The sequence below is a fragment of the Dendrobates tinctorius genome, unplaced genomic scaffold (assembly GCF_039654945.1).
Source record: "Dendrobates tinctorius isolate UK_male_01 unplaced genomic scaffold, ASM3965494v1 ptg000250l, whole genome shotgun sequence".
Lineage (NCBI taxonomy): Eukaryota > Metazoa > Chordata > Amphibia > Anura > Dendrobatidae > Dendrobates > Dendrobates tinctorius.
The window spans coordinates 26,738,481-26,753,832 of NW_027361917.1; the positions used below are offsets into that span (position 1 = coordinate 26,738,481).

General features: G+C 45.4%; 1 long non-coding RNA gene across 1 annotated transcript in view; it reads right to left on the bottom strand.

The window, feature by feature from the left end:
* The window catches only part of LOC141063510 (uncharacterized), a 100,968-nt gene that overhangs the window by 66,318 nt on the left and 19,298 nt on the right, over window positions 1-15,352 (bottom strand). The window contains exon 2 of the long non-coding RNA XR_012224891.1: window positions 15,035-15,141. This is a non-coding gene — a long non-coding RNA (uncharacterized lncRNA). The remainder of the gene's footprint in view (window positions 1-15,034; window positions 15,142-15,352) is intronic.

Sequence of the window (15,352 nt, forward strand, 5' to 3'; positions counted from 1 at the left end):
TGAAGAATCCGAAAAATAAAGAAAAGTCGGATCGTCATCCAAATCGCTATCAGTTTCGGAGGCAAGTAAAGCATATGCTGCCTCCACTGAATAGCGCTGTTGGGATGAATTTGATGACATTTTTGTGTAAATATGGTGCTTGGGTGTACACTTTATTGAAAACTGTATGTGTACGTGAGGGGGGGGGGGGAGTGATTGGTGTAAACTTTCTGTAAAGAAAAAGCTGTGGAAAAGTGTCTAAAACAGCAGGCCCTAGCTGATAAGTGTCACTTATCAAAACTAGGCTGCTGGATGTGCGCACGGGGTGGCGCAAAGGGGGGGGTGGGAAAAAAAAAAAAAAAAGGAAAACGGCAAACTCTGATAAGTGAACTGTGTCACTTATCCAAGTTTCGCAGCTGCGGGATGTGTGTACGGAGGGGCTAAGGAAAAAAAGCGAGCTCAAGTGTTGATCGGTGAACTGCGTCACCAATCAACGCTCGGCGGCTGCGCACGGAGGTGGCGCAAAAGTGGGGTGGAGGGGGGTAAAAATAGGGGGAAGGGGGATGGGGGGATTGGGGTGGATGAAGATAGATTGGGCAGGGATCAACAGTTAGGGTTGTAGTTAGGTGGCACAAAGGGGGGTGAAAAAAATGAAAAACGGCAGGCACAAGCTTGGATAAGTGACGTGTGTCACTTATCCAACTTTTGCGGCTGCGGAATGTGTGAACGGAAGTGGCGCAAAGGGGGCTAAGGAAAAAAAGCGAGCGCGAGTGTTGATCGGTGAACTGCGTCACCGATCAACGCTCGCCGGCTGCGCACGGAGGTGGCGCAAAAGTGGGGTGGAGGGGGGTAAAAGGGGGGTGAAGGGGGGTAAGAGGGGGGGTGGAGGGGGGATGGGGGGATGAAGATAGATTGGGCAGGGGATCAGGGATCAATTAACACTTACAATTGTAGTTTTCTTTCTTCTTCTTTCTTCTGCAGGGATTGTGATGCTACAAGCTGTGGCACCACAATACCCAGCACAGGAGCTCTTGCTGCGTCCGACCTCTCTGCAGGAATCCTCAGCTAGAGTGAGGACCCCTGCAGACAGGTCAGACAGGTCAGAGGCAGGTCAGGGGGTAGGTCACAGAGCGGTCACATCGCTGCTGTGACCTGTCATTGGTGGGATCGAATGATTACATCGATCCCACCAATCCCTGATCTGCCTGGTGACCATGGCAACTGCCTAGAATCGGAGCTCACAGCTCCGATTACTAGGCAGGTCCTGCCCAGGTCACCAGCAGGGCACAGAGCGGTCACATGGTGACCGCAGCTGTGCCCTGTGGTTGGCGCGATCGCCGATCTAATAGATCGCGCCAGCCAACTCCTGCAGGCCCTGCTGGGCCTGCATCAGGCTCCAGCACGATCGGTGCTAATATAGCACCGATCCTGGCCGGTACTGGCAGGGCACAGCGGCGATCGCGCCAATCCGGGTGCTTTTTGCTGGTGCCTGGCGTTGCCAGGCACCGGCTCTAGGATCGAGTACATCGGTACTCGATCCCCGCCTAGGACATCATTGTTTCAGCCAAGCAGAATTGAACAGCCAATCACAGCGCTCTGGATGCCGGGGGGGGGGGATCGCAGCCCGTGATGCCGACGCCATCTTTTCTAAGGTGAGATGGCGTCGGAATTTTAATGCGATCACCGCGACTTTAGTCGCGGTATCGCATTAAAGGGCCCGACGTACTATCCCGTCCACGGTCATACGGGCCCGGGTACTGTGTACGGGATAGTACGTCGGATGTCAGGAAGGGGTTAAGGATGATTTTACATATAAACACACGCCTCCCCCTCACTTATTTGTACGGTCATTTCTGAACAGACTATAGCCCTGTAAATTAACCGCCCAGTCATGGCTCTCGTCCAGCCATGTCTCAGATATCCCCACCATGTCATAATTATGTTCCAACAACATTAACTTCAATTCCTCCATTTTGTTGGCGAGGCTTCTGGCATTAGTATACATGCACTTTATGTATCTCTCTGTACCTCTATTCTTTCTGAAATTATTACCTATTCTAACCCCACCCCCCATACCACCCCCACCCCCAATTTCATTATTTGTGCCCAGGTCTCTATCTGCACTATCTTCCCTTCCTATAATAGGAATACCCTCCCCCATCCCTAGTTTAAACACTCCTCCAACCTTCTAGCCATTTTCTCCCCCAGCACAGCTGCACCCTCCCCATTGAGGTGCAGCCCGTCCCTAGCGTAGAACCTGTAGCCAACTGAGAAGTCAGTCCAGTTCTCCAGGAACCCAAACCCCTCCTTCCTACACCAATTCCTGAGCCACTTATTAACCTCCCTAATCTCCCATTGCCTCTCTGGCGTGGCACAGGAAGTATTTCCGAAAATACCACCTTGGAGGTCCTTGCTTTAAGCTTGCAGCCTAATTCCCTGAAATCATCTTTAAGGACCTTCCACCTACCTCTAACTTTGTCATTTGTGCCAATGTGCAAAATGACCGCTGGATCCTCACCAGCCCCTCCCAGTAATCTGTCAACCTGATCAGCGATGTGTCTGACTCGAGCGCCAGGTAGGCAGCACACCGTTCGACGATCCCTGTCTTTGTGACAGATTGCCCTATCTGTTCCCCTAATAATTGAGTCTCCCACTACCAGAACCTGTCTGGCCTGCCCTGCTCTCATATTTCACCCCTTACTGGAGCAGACACTCCTCCGGCTTTCAGAGGACATGCCTTGCTGCAGCAGTGCTTCTCCTGCACTAACACTCCCATCATCTGCCAACTTAGCAAACTTATTGGTGTGTGCAGGATCAGGACTAGCCTCCCTGGTGCTCTTCCCTCTACCCCGCCTTCTGTCACCCAGCTAGCTGCTTCATTGTCCTGCAGCTCCAACCTAGCATCCACCCCTCATCTATCCCACTGAGCGTCTGCTCAGTGAGCAGAAGACTCCTTTCCATTTTGTCTATGGATCTCAGTGTTGCCAGCTGCACATTTAGATCATAGAATCGTAGAGTTGGAAGGGACCTCCTGGGCCATCTGGTCCAACCCCCTGCTCAAAGCAGGATTCGCTAAATCATCCCAGACAGATATCTGTCCAGCCTCTGTTAGAAGACTTCTATTGAAGGAGAACTCACCACCTCTCGTGGCAGCCTGTTCCACTCATTGATCACTCTAACTGTCAAAAAGTTTTTTCTAATATCTAATCTGTGTCTCCTCCCATTGTTTCATCCCATTGCTTCTAGTCTTTCCTTGTGCAAATGAGAATAAATATGATCCTTCTGCAATGTGACAGCTCTTGAGATATTTGTAGACAGCTATTAAGTCTCCTCTTAGTCTTCTCTTTTGCAAGCTAAACATTCCCAAATCCTGCATCCTTTCCTCATAAGACAGGGTTTGCTTTTTTTTAAATTCGTTTATTAAACATCAAGACACAAAGAATGTACAACATACATAATGGCTTATGATAAGCATTATACATAGCACACGTTTCCGTCCATTGCAAAATGTAATACAAAAAAAAAATTGCACACTCATATATAGACAAGGTAATATGTACATTTCCTTCCAAGCATATGTAAAGGATAATTGCTTATGCATATTCCAGCTTGTATATCAATCCACTTTAACAAACCTTGTCATATCGGGCAGCAGTAAAATCTAACTAATATTCCTAAACTACAACTACCACTATATCAACTAGTAACTACTATATCCGCAGCCTGATTTCCTATGTCGTATTGTGTCGCATGTGATGCCTCAGCCTTGCAATGTGAGGTGAGAGGAGTTCCACCTCTCCCAAATCTTTTCAAATTTACCCGGGCATTCCCTATTTTGGCACAACGTGCACTCATATGGAACAATTGAATTTACCAATTTGATCCAAAATCTAAGGGAAGGACATGAACCCCCCATCCACCGCAACACCAGCACCTTCCGCGCCATTAACAGCGTCTCACGCAAGAAGACTCCAGCATAGCGATCCCAAATCTCCTCCTCCCAAACCCCAAACAAGCAGACTAATGGCTCTAGAGGGACAGGAACCGGCACCAAGAATGTCAGTAGTGTAGTTACCTCTTTCCAGTAATGTAGGATATTGGGACATTGCCACACCATATGAATAAAATCAGCATCTGGCGAGTGACATCGCATACATTCTGATGATTGAAGCCGACCCGTCCTAAAAAGTCGCAGCAGAGTCAAGTATGATTGATTTATTATATACAATTGTATAATTCTGTTATTAATAGATGGTGATACTCCAATTGGAGACTCCAGAATCTCCTCCCACTCCTCTCTTTGCGTATTAGGGATGAGTCGTTCCCACTTCCTCTTAATAGAGCTTATGGCAGATTCTGCCCCTACTGACAGCATGTATGTATACAAAGAGGATATGAGACCCTGGGAGCCCTGCGAATTAAGTATTCCTATCAGAGGTAAAGATGAAATAGTACAGTCCACACCCCTATCCCTCATATGTGATTTGAAGAGCCGATCTCAGTTGCAGATAGCAAAAAAATTGAGATCTCGGAATATCATGTGATCTGTAATTGTTCAAAAGACTTTAAGGTCCCCTGGTCATACAAGTCTCCCACTGAAGAAACGCCACACTGAGTCCAAAAAATGGCAGATGGGTGATTCAGTAGCTCCGGAAAATAGTTATTACTCCACAGGGGCATTTCAGCTATAACATCCTTAAACCCTATTACGTTCTTGATTTGTCTCCATATTAATCGTGCCAGCCGGAGCAGGGGTAGCAGACGTGGGACACCAGTTTTCCCCAACTCAAGGAAACCTAATGGGCAATCCGCTTGTGCAGCATGAAGCAGATGGCTTTCAGAATTAGGGAGGCAATTACCCGGCATCCAATTATTTAACGTTTTAGCCTGCCCAGTTAAATAGTATAGGAAAAAATCTGGCAGCGCCACCCCACCTCCCTTCTTTGGTTTTTGTAAAGTGGACAATTTAAGTTTGGGCCTAGTTTTCCCCCAAATAAAGGACGTGACCAGAGAATTGAGATTGACAAGAAAGGAACTGGGCACCACTACCGCACTGTGCTGAAGGAAGTAGCTAAATTTAGGGAGTAATATCATTTTAATCAGGTTAATGAATCCAGCCACAGATAATGGGAGCCTACTCCAAGACGCAAATTTAGCTTTAACTAGTTCCAGCAACGGGTGGACATTAAGCTGTAGATCAAACGTACTATTGTTAGAAACGTGAATGCCCGAATATTTAAAACTAGATACAATAGACAGCGAGGAGAGAGCCTCCAACTGGGGCATCGGGGCATGGGATAGGGGTAACGGCAGACTTTTCCCAATTTATATGTAAACCTGAATATTTACTGAATCTATCTATAAGGGATATCACCTGTGGCAAAGTTTCTTCCACATCATTCAAGAATATCACCATGTCATCGGCATATAGGCCTATGGTATCTACTCGACCTGCTATATCTATACCTCGGATATTAGGGAAGGACCTTATGCGTATTGCTAGTGCCTCAATCGCAAGGGCGAAGAGGGCCGGGGATCTTGAAAATTTTATAGTGCACATTTACTAACTAAATGGGACGATAGGATCCACATTCTAAAGGGTCCTTCCCCTCCTTCCGAAGCACTATAAGTAGCCCCATAAAAGGACTAAGGCATAGAATTCCCTTCCGATATTCCCCGAAATACCTTCACCAAAAGTGGTGTCAATATATCCTGATACTTCCTATATAGTTCAATGGGGAGCCCATCAGGTCCAGGGGCCTTCCCAGTGACCATGTCTGTTATAGCACTATCTATCTAATGTGGGGAATGACACATCTGACAAATAGTCTAAACACCCCAAAGTGTCAGTCACTTTTAGATCATGTACAGTCATGGCCAAAAGTTTTGAGAATGACACAAATATTAATTTTTACAAAGTCTACTGCTTCATTTTTTCTAATGGCAATTTGCATATACTCCAGAATGTTATAAAGAGTGATCAGCTTAACAGCAATTGCTTGCAAAGTCAATATTTGCCTAGAAAATGAACTTTATCCCCCAAAACACATTTCAACATCATTGCAGCCCTGCCTTAAAAGGACCAGCTAACATCGTTTCAGTGATTGCTCCACTAACACAGGTGTGGGTGTTGATGAGGACAGGGCTGGAGATCAATCTGTCATGATTAAGTAAGAATGACACCACTGGACACTTTAAAAGGAGGCTGGTGCATGGCATCATTGTTTCTCTTCTGTTAACCATGGTTATCTCTAAAGAAACACGTGCAGTCATCATTGCACTGCACAAAAATGGCCTAACAGGGAAGAGTATCGCAGCTAGAAAGATTGCACTTCAGTCAACAATCTATCGCATCATCAAGAACTTCAAGGAGAGAGGTTCCCTTGTTGCCAAAAAGGCTCCAGGGTGCCCAAGAAAGACCAGCAAGCGCCAGGACCGTCTCTTAAAAGTGTTTCAGCTGCGGGATCGGGCTACCAGCAGTGCAGAGCTTGCCCAGGAATGGCAGCAGGCAGGTGTGAGTGCATCTGTACGCACTGTAAGGCGGAGACTCTTGGAGCAAGGCCTGGTCTCAAGGAGGGCAGCAAAGAAGCCACTTCTCTCCAGAAAAAACATCATGGACAGACTGATATTCTGCAAGAGGTACAGGGAGTGGACTGCTGAGGACTGGGGTAAAGTCATTTTCTCTGATGAATCCCCTTTTCGATTGTTTGGGACATCAGGAAAACGGCTTATTCGGAGAAGACCAGGTGAGCGCTACCACCAGTCTTGTCTCATGCCAACTGTCAAGCATCCTGAAACCATTCATGTGTGGGGTGGCTTCTCAGCCAAGGGAATGGTGTCTCTCTCAGTCTTGCCTAAAAACACAGCCATGAATAAAGATTGGTACCAGAATGTCCTCCAAGAGCAACTTCTCCCAACCGTCCAAGAGCAGTTTGGCGATCAACAATGCCTTTTTCAACATGATGGAGCACCTTGCCATAAAGCAAAGGTGATAACTAAATGGCTCAGGGAGCAAAACATAGAGATTTTGGGACCATGGCCTGGAAACTACCCAGATCTTAATCCCATTGAGAACTTGTGGTCAATCATCAAGAGACGGGTGGACAAACAAAAACCTTCAAATTCAGACAAAATAAAAGCATTGATTTTGCAAGAATGGACTGCTATCAGTCAGGATTTGATCGAGAAGTTGATTGAGAGCATGCCAGGGAGAATTGCTGAGGTCCTGAAGAAGAAGGGTCAACACTGCAAATATTGACTTGCTGCATTAACTCATTCTGTCAATATAACCTTTTGTTACTCATAATATGATTGCAATTAAATTTCTGTATGTGATAAAAACATTTGACAAACACACATAAAAACCAGAGGCCAGCAGATCATGTGAAAATATAATATTTGTGTCATTCTCAAAACTTTTGGCCATGACTGTAGTGACCTGTAGTATTCCTGAAAACAGCCAAGAATCTCCTCAGTCCAAGACACCAATGTACCGTCCACCCTGCAAATCTGTAATATCGTATTAGAGGTGCTATGCTGGCGCACCAGATAGGCCAAGAATTTGCCCGTCTGGTTCCCCAATTCGAAATAGGATTGACGGGTGAAGAATAGTTTGCGCTTAGATTTAGTAACCACACGTTGAGTTGAATAAATAACCTCTGGGCAGTCAGCCACTCAATCCTGTTCCCGCTAGTTTGGTTAGATATGAATGCTGCCTCTGCGTCTTTCAGTCGTTGCTCCACCTCATCATCCTTTCTTGCGGTTACCCGCTTAATATAAGAGATCGTGGAGGACAAACAGCCCCTCAGGTATACCTTAAGGGCATCCCAAAATAAATTAATATCTTGAGGTTCCGGGTGGAACGAGATGAAGCAATTCAACTGATCAATCGTTCTGTCAGGAGGGATGACCGGACTGTGGTCTGAGATCCCCTTACTTCCATGCTCTATATCAGCCACCCACATTGCCAGACCGCTAGAACCAAATATATAGTCTATGCGTGACAGAGAGCGTTTAGTGGATGAGTGGCAAGTGTACCCCCTTAACTCAGGGCGACGCTCCCTCCACAAATCCAACCACCCGCCACCCTCCATAAATAATGACAACGGGGTTGTAGTCGGTGGAGAGGACCCCCCAGTCACTTCACCATCCAACCTCAATTTATCAAGGCAGTTGTTCATGACCATATTAAAGTCTCCCATACAAATAACATCTGCGTCCGGGTAGTTAAGGGCAAAACTCATTGCCTTCTGCAGAATGGATATACGAGCTGGGGGGGTTATAAATACATAAGACCACATCTTTCCTGGTGTTTATCAATGCATGGACAAAAATAAAACGACCCTCAGGATCCCTCCGAGTATCCCTCGCTTCCCATCTGATGTCTTTATGTACCAACAGCGAGACCCCTCTCGAGTAGCTGGTGTGGAATGTATGGGCAGACCATTGTACCCAGGGCTTCTGCATGCACCACACTGTATCCCTAGTCAGGTGCGTCTCCACCAAGGCCACAATGTGAGGGCGATAATGTCTGACCTGTGAGAAGACCTTGATCTTTTTTCGAGGAGTTTTTATTCCTCTTACATTCCATGTCATACATATTAACTCCGACCCCATATTTTACTCCGCTGAACATGGTGCACAGTATTACCCGGGCAAAATTTAGAGACATCACCTAGACACTGAAATTGTTGTCGACTGCGATTATTACCTAAAAAATACCAAAAACCACTACGGAAAAAACCCAAAGCGAATAAACAGCAAACCACGTGGGAGCAGAGTCCTGTACTCCCATCATAAAACATACAAGGGGATACCATCACTGAGCCCAGTGTCCGGTATTGTTGGTAACCTGGACGCCTTCGAGTAGAGCTCCAATCAGCCGATTAATAGAAAAGTACCAACTAACAATAGATGCGTTAGGATTCTTTGTCAGCAGACCCTCCATGGGATCGCAGCCACTCCGCCACCTCCGCTGGGTCCGTAAAAAGCAAAGTAGAACCCACGTGGACCAACCGGAGCCGGGCCGGGTAAATCATCGAGTACACAACATTCCTCTCCGGTAGATGTCTTTTGACCTCCGTAAACTGCGCCCGTTGCTTCTGGAGTTCCATTGAGAAATCTGGAAAAATCGAGACCGTGGCATTGTTGAACTTGATAGGACTCTTTTGCCACGCCAGACATAGAGCCACGTCTCTATCCCTGCAGTTGAGGAGGCGCGCCAGAAAGGGTCTAGGTGGGGCTCCAGGAGGCAGAGGCCTAGTAGGGACTCTGTGAGCCCTTTCCAACGCAAAGATTGGGGAGAATTCTTTGCCCAAAGTGGTTTTAAGCCAATCTAATAAGAATTGCTCCGGGTGCTGTCCTTCCTATCGCTCCGGCAGGCCAATAATTCAGATGTTACTCTGACGCATCCTGTTCTCCAGGTCATCTGCTTTTTGTCTCCACGCGTTCATGGAGCCAGCCACTTTCGTTAGTTTAGCTTCCATGGGTGTGATGGTGTCTTCTACTGGGGATACCCGCGTCTCCACCTCCGTAATGCGGCCCTTCATGGCTTGCATATCTTGTCGGAGGCGTCCCTCCTCGGTGTACACGTCCTCTATCTTCCCAGACAGAGACGTTAAGGAGATGGCCTGCATGAGTTGTGCAGAAGCCTGCTTAAGGGTTAATTCCTCCTGCTCGCTCTCCTCCCCACGCTCAGAGAGGCGGCTCTTACGCTGAGTCTGTGAGGGATTGTATAACGATCAAATGGTGGCTGCAGGGTCTCAGGAGCAGCACAGACCCGCAACGTCACACAGGGAGGCAGTGTCCAGCTCCAGGCGGCAGACAAGAGCTCTTATAGCCCAGGGAAAGACCTCCAGGACCCCACAGGGACAACAGCCAGAAAGGGATCCAAGTCCCTATAATGATGGTGCTGGCAGGGCAGGCGATATAATAAAGAGGGGAATGCGGGGCCCAATCTTCCAGGGCACACACCGCCAGTTCCCCTTAATTAGGCAGGATGTCAACTCACCGTCCTGCTGCTCCTCCAGCGCTGCAGCGAGGGAGCCCAACGCCATGTCTCTCACAGGCAGAGCGCGCGCCTCCAAGATGGCCGCCGCCCCGTGCAGGCCCCGCCGGCGGCCCGAATCTTCACAGCCGCGGGCACTTCAGGAATCTAGCCCCGCTCTCACGCGGGGGTCCAGGAGCGCCCCCAAGTCCAGAGGGGTCAGAGGACGGGTAAATATGCCGCAGGTATGAGGGTCTGCTAGCCGGATTTTCACAGGATGGCAGGAGCTCGCGAAAAGCACGTCCTCACTTCGTCGCTACATAGCCACGCCCCCATAAGACAGGGTTTGCAGACCGGTCACCATTCTGGTCGCTCTTTTCTGAACTTGCTCTAGTTTGTTGATGTCTTTTTTAAAATGTGGCGCCCAGAACTGGACACAGTATTCCAGATGAGGTCTGACCAAAGAGGAGTAGAGGGCAATAATGACTTCACGTGATCTAGACTGTATGCTTCTGTTAATACATCCTAGAATTGCATTTGCCTTTTTTGCTGTTGCATCACACTGTTGACTCATATTCAGTCTGTGATCTATTAGTATACCCAAGTCTTTTTCACATGTGCTGTTGCTTAGCCCTATTCCTCCCATTCTGTATATGCTTTTTTCATTTTTATTGCCCAGATGTAGTACTTTGCATTTTTCCTGTTAAAAACCATTGTTAGTTGCTGCCCACTGCTCCAGTTTATTTATATCTTTTTGAATCTTCTCTCTCTCTTCTCTAGTATTAGCTATCCCTCCTAGCTTTGTGTCATCAGCAAATTTAATCAGTTTAATCTCAATTCCTTCATCTAAATCGTTGATAAAGATGTTGAAAAATACAGGGCCCAGGACACAGCCCTGTGGTACCCCACTTGAGACATTCTTCCAACTGGATGTGCAGCCATTTACGACCACTCTTTGGGTCCGATCACTAAGCCAGTTATGAATCCACCTAACAGGTACCTTGCCCATTCCATACTTAGCCATTTTTTCAATAAGGATTGTATGAGATACTTTGTCAAATGCTTTGCTGAAGTCAAGATATACTATATCTACAGAATTTCCCTGATCCACACAATCAGTGATTCTGTCATAGAAGGAAATTAAGTTAGTCTGACATGACTTATTAGTTACAAACCCATGCTGACTCTGTTTAATCACTTCATTCTTATCGAGGTACTGACATACATGTTGTTTAATAATTTGTTCAAAGATCTTTCCTGGTATACAAGTTAGACTCACCGGCCTATAGTTGCCTGGGTCCACCTTCTTCCCCTTTTTGAAGATAGGAACAACATTTGCTCTTCTCCAGTCTTCTGGGACTTCTCCTGTTCTCCACGAATTTTCAAAGATTATGGAGAGGGCTTCAAAAATTTCTTCTGCTATCTCCTTCAGTACTCTGGGGTGTAATTCATCTGGACCTGGAGACTTGAATTCATTTAGGTTAGCTAAGTGTTTCCTCACTATATTTCTGTTTATAGATATCCTGGATTCTTCTATTCCCTTAATAGGACAGTGAAGAATAGTTGATGTTACATTTCCTTTCTGAGAGAAAACAGATGCAAAATAGGAATTTAAATGTTCTGCCTTCTCAACATCCTGTCTTACCATTTCATCATTTTCATCCTGTAAAAATCCTATAGCATCTTTGACTTTTCTTTTACTTTTGACATATCCCCAAAATCCTTTTATTATTGCTTTTGACATCTCTTGCAAGCCTCAATTCATTGTCAGCTTTAGATAATCTGATTCGTGCCCTGCAGGTTCTGCAGACAGCATTATATTCTTATTTAGATATGCCTCCCTCTTTCCATTTTATAAACCTTTCTTTCTTCCTTTTCAGCATGTGCTTAAGTTCTGTGTTCATCCATGCTGGTTTCCTTAAACGCTTCCTATTCTTCCCTCTTTTCGGAATTGTTAACAATTGTGCTTTGAGAATTTCATTTTTCAAGATTTCCCATCCTTCCTGGACATTTTTGTCCTTAAGGATATCCAGCCATTGGATCCCTCCAATTCTCTTTCTGAATCCCTTAAAATCTCCCTTTCTGAAATCTAACCTTGACGTCTGAGTCTCCACAGGTCTTCCTCCTCTAGTTATCCAAAATTCTAAAATAGCATGGTCGCTACCTCCTAGGGTCCCAGCCACTTTTACCTCCTCAACCATTTCCTCCCTGTTTGTAAGGATTAGATCCAAGGTAGCAGATCCCCTTGTTTTCTCCCCCTACCTTTTGGAAGATAAAGTTGTCAGCAAGAGAGTATAAGAATTTCCTTGACCTGTTAGTTTTGCCTGAGAGAGATTCCCAACAAATGTCTGGATAGTTGAAATCTCCCATGACAACTATGACATATTTTTTGGAGAACTTGGCCATTTGATGCATAAAGAGTTCATCCATATCTTCAGCTTGCACAGGCGGTCTGTAGTAAATGCCTACAATGGTGTCCTTTCCATTGTTCTGTCCTTGTATTCTTACCCAAACAGTTTCCACAGAACTCCCAATCTCTGAAGCTTCAATCTCTGTGCAGATATACGTATTTCTAACATACAATGCGACACCTCCTCCTCGTTTATCAAGTCTGTTTCTTGCAAATACGTTGTATCCTTCTAGCCTTGTATTCCAATCATGTGTATTGTCCCACCAAGTTTCGGTGATTCCAATGACATATTTCTTTTCCTGCGTTTGTAGTTCCAATTCTCCTTGTTTGTTGCCTATACTTTGTGCATTAGTATAGAAACATTTTAGTTTGTAATTGATTTCTCTTTCTCCAATATTTTTATTATTTAGATTTTTTTTGTCTTTGTTCTTTCCTCCCATTTCTAATAGCAGAGTTCTCAATAGCATTTGTCAGGTGTATGGCTTTTTCTGGCCCTTTGCTTCCCTTCCTGCATTGTTCTAGTTTAAAGCTCTCCTTATAAGTGTAGCAAGGCGACTTCCAAATACATGTTTTCCAGTCTTCGTAAGGTGCACCCCATCTCTAGCAAGTAGTCCATCGTATAGGTAATTTACTCCATGATCCAGAAATCCAAATCCTTGCTGGCGGCACCATCAACGTAGCCAGTTGTTCACCTGCAGAATCTTATTCAACCTCCTTGTTCCATGGCCATCCACTGGGAGGATAGAAGAGAAGACCACCTGCGCTCCCAGTTCTTCCACTTTTTTACCTAAGTTTTCAAAGTCCCTGCAGATGGTTTCCAGGTCGTTTCTTGCTGTGTCATTTGTCCCCACATGTATTAGCAGGAATGGGTAGTCAGCTGTAGGTCTGAAGAGTCCTGATATCCTGTCAGACACATCTTTAATTTATGCACCTGGAATACAGCATATTTCTCTTGAGGTTATATCCGGTCTGCAGATAGCGGCCTCTGTTCCTCTCAACAGGGAATCCCCCATGACCACCACTCTCCGTTTCTTCTTCACAACATTTTTCTTTCTCCATCCAGGATTACTCTGAGGGCTTATACAAGGTTGCTGTTTGTGGGCAAAGTCTTATCCTGATGTATTTATTTCTTCATCGTTCTCCTGTGTAAGAGCCTGGTACTGGTTCCTGAGCAGTATGGGTGCTGACTGCCTCCCGATCCTCCTGCTTCTCTGGGTCACGTTTCCATTCCTCTATTTCTTCAGGTGCACTTCGAATTTCTTCTCTTTCTGTAACATGAAGAGATAATTAATAATAATAATAATAATAATAATAAATTTTATTTTTATAGCGCCGACATATTCCGCAGCACATTTCAGAGGGGATTTGTACAGACAATAGACATTACAGCATAACAATAATCACATACAGTAGATTATAACAAATACCAAGAGGAATGAGGGCCCTGCTCGCAAGCTTACAGTCTATGAGGAAAGAGGTAGGTGGTAACAGTTGCCCTGATTGTATGGACCAGCCATAATGTTAGGTGTGTGACAGTACGGACACAGAGGGCTAATGGATGCATAAAGCATGTGGGAGAATGATGCGGGGAACCTGGTTATGGTAAAACTTTTGGCTCTGCCACACAGGGATAGATTAGGTTAATGTGTTGAGGCGGTAGGCCAGTCTGAATAAATGCGTTTTCAGGACACGCTTAAAATTTTGGGGACTAATCGTATTGACCTGGGAAGTGCATTTTCTGCATAAGTGCATAATTCTGCTCTGTCTAAGAACTCTTCACCTTCCTTAATGATCTTCAACGTAGCTAACCTCTCCGAGATTTTGCAACTTTTCCTCCAACAGGGACACAAGCTTGCATTTGTGGCATGTGAAGTTTGACTTTTCCACTGGTAAGTCTGTGAACATGTAGCAGAAATGCAGCTCACCAAATGGCTCCTCTTCCATATTGTTATTGTTCAAGAGATTTGGGCTTCCAAATGCACAATGTGCTCACATCTCGCACAGCAGTATGCACCCTCGCTGTTCAAGGATTTCATACATGCGGCAAAACATGCACTGGATGGCATTGGCAATAGTGGAGCACATCCTAATGGGGATTGCACCAGACAGAAAAGATAAGCAAAAATAAATAAAAAGTATTATAAAATATAACAGCAATTCAGTAATATTTCCCTTGGAAACTCTCTGAATCCAAAGTCACTGAATCACAAGTCACACACTTACCACAGTTCGCACTTATGCTCAGGTCACACTCAGCTTCACACTCGCTCAGGCAGAAGATTTAAGAGATTTTTTTTTCCTTTTACCAGCACACCACCCTGCTGCTCAATGCACTTCCAAAAGTATACAGTGTTAAATTTATTAGAAACAACTTAGGTAAAAACCCTACCCAAGATACCCCAAGTCAGGGAACTTAATGCTATGACTATTACTAAATAATTTGAGAAAGATAAGTAAATACTTACATCTAGATGGTATGTTAAAAGAAGGGGGTAGTGTACATGTGTCCTGGTCCATACACCCCAACGCATGTGTCCCCCAGGTACCAAACCTCGGTGATATAGGACCCGTAGAAGCAGGCTCCAGCACATATAGTGCTGAGAGGTGTTTTTGAAAGCCCGGCTTATGAGTCTGGGTTTTATGAGCAGCCGCTCACTTACCTTCAGTCCAGGTCTTGAATGGTCTGATTCAAGGCAGCTGGGGCTGTCTTACTTGTTCTGTGAGTTTTGCAAGGTGAGGAAGCCCTGCTTGTGCTGCTCAGATCCTGCTGGAGTATGAAAGGAAAAGACACATTTAAACAGCTGAGCCTGTGTGTTATATGGACTTTTTATTTTCTACTTTGTTCTGCGATACCTTTGTTTACTCGAAAGAGGCTGTTTTAGTTTGTATCCTTAACGGTTTATGAACTTATTTTAATAAACCGCACATCTTTCTAGACCCACCAACAGGTCATGTTTTCAGGATTTCGGTAGTATTGT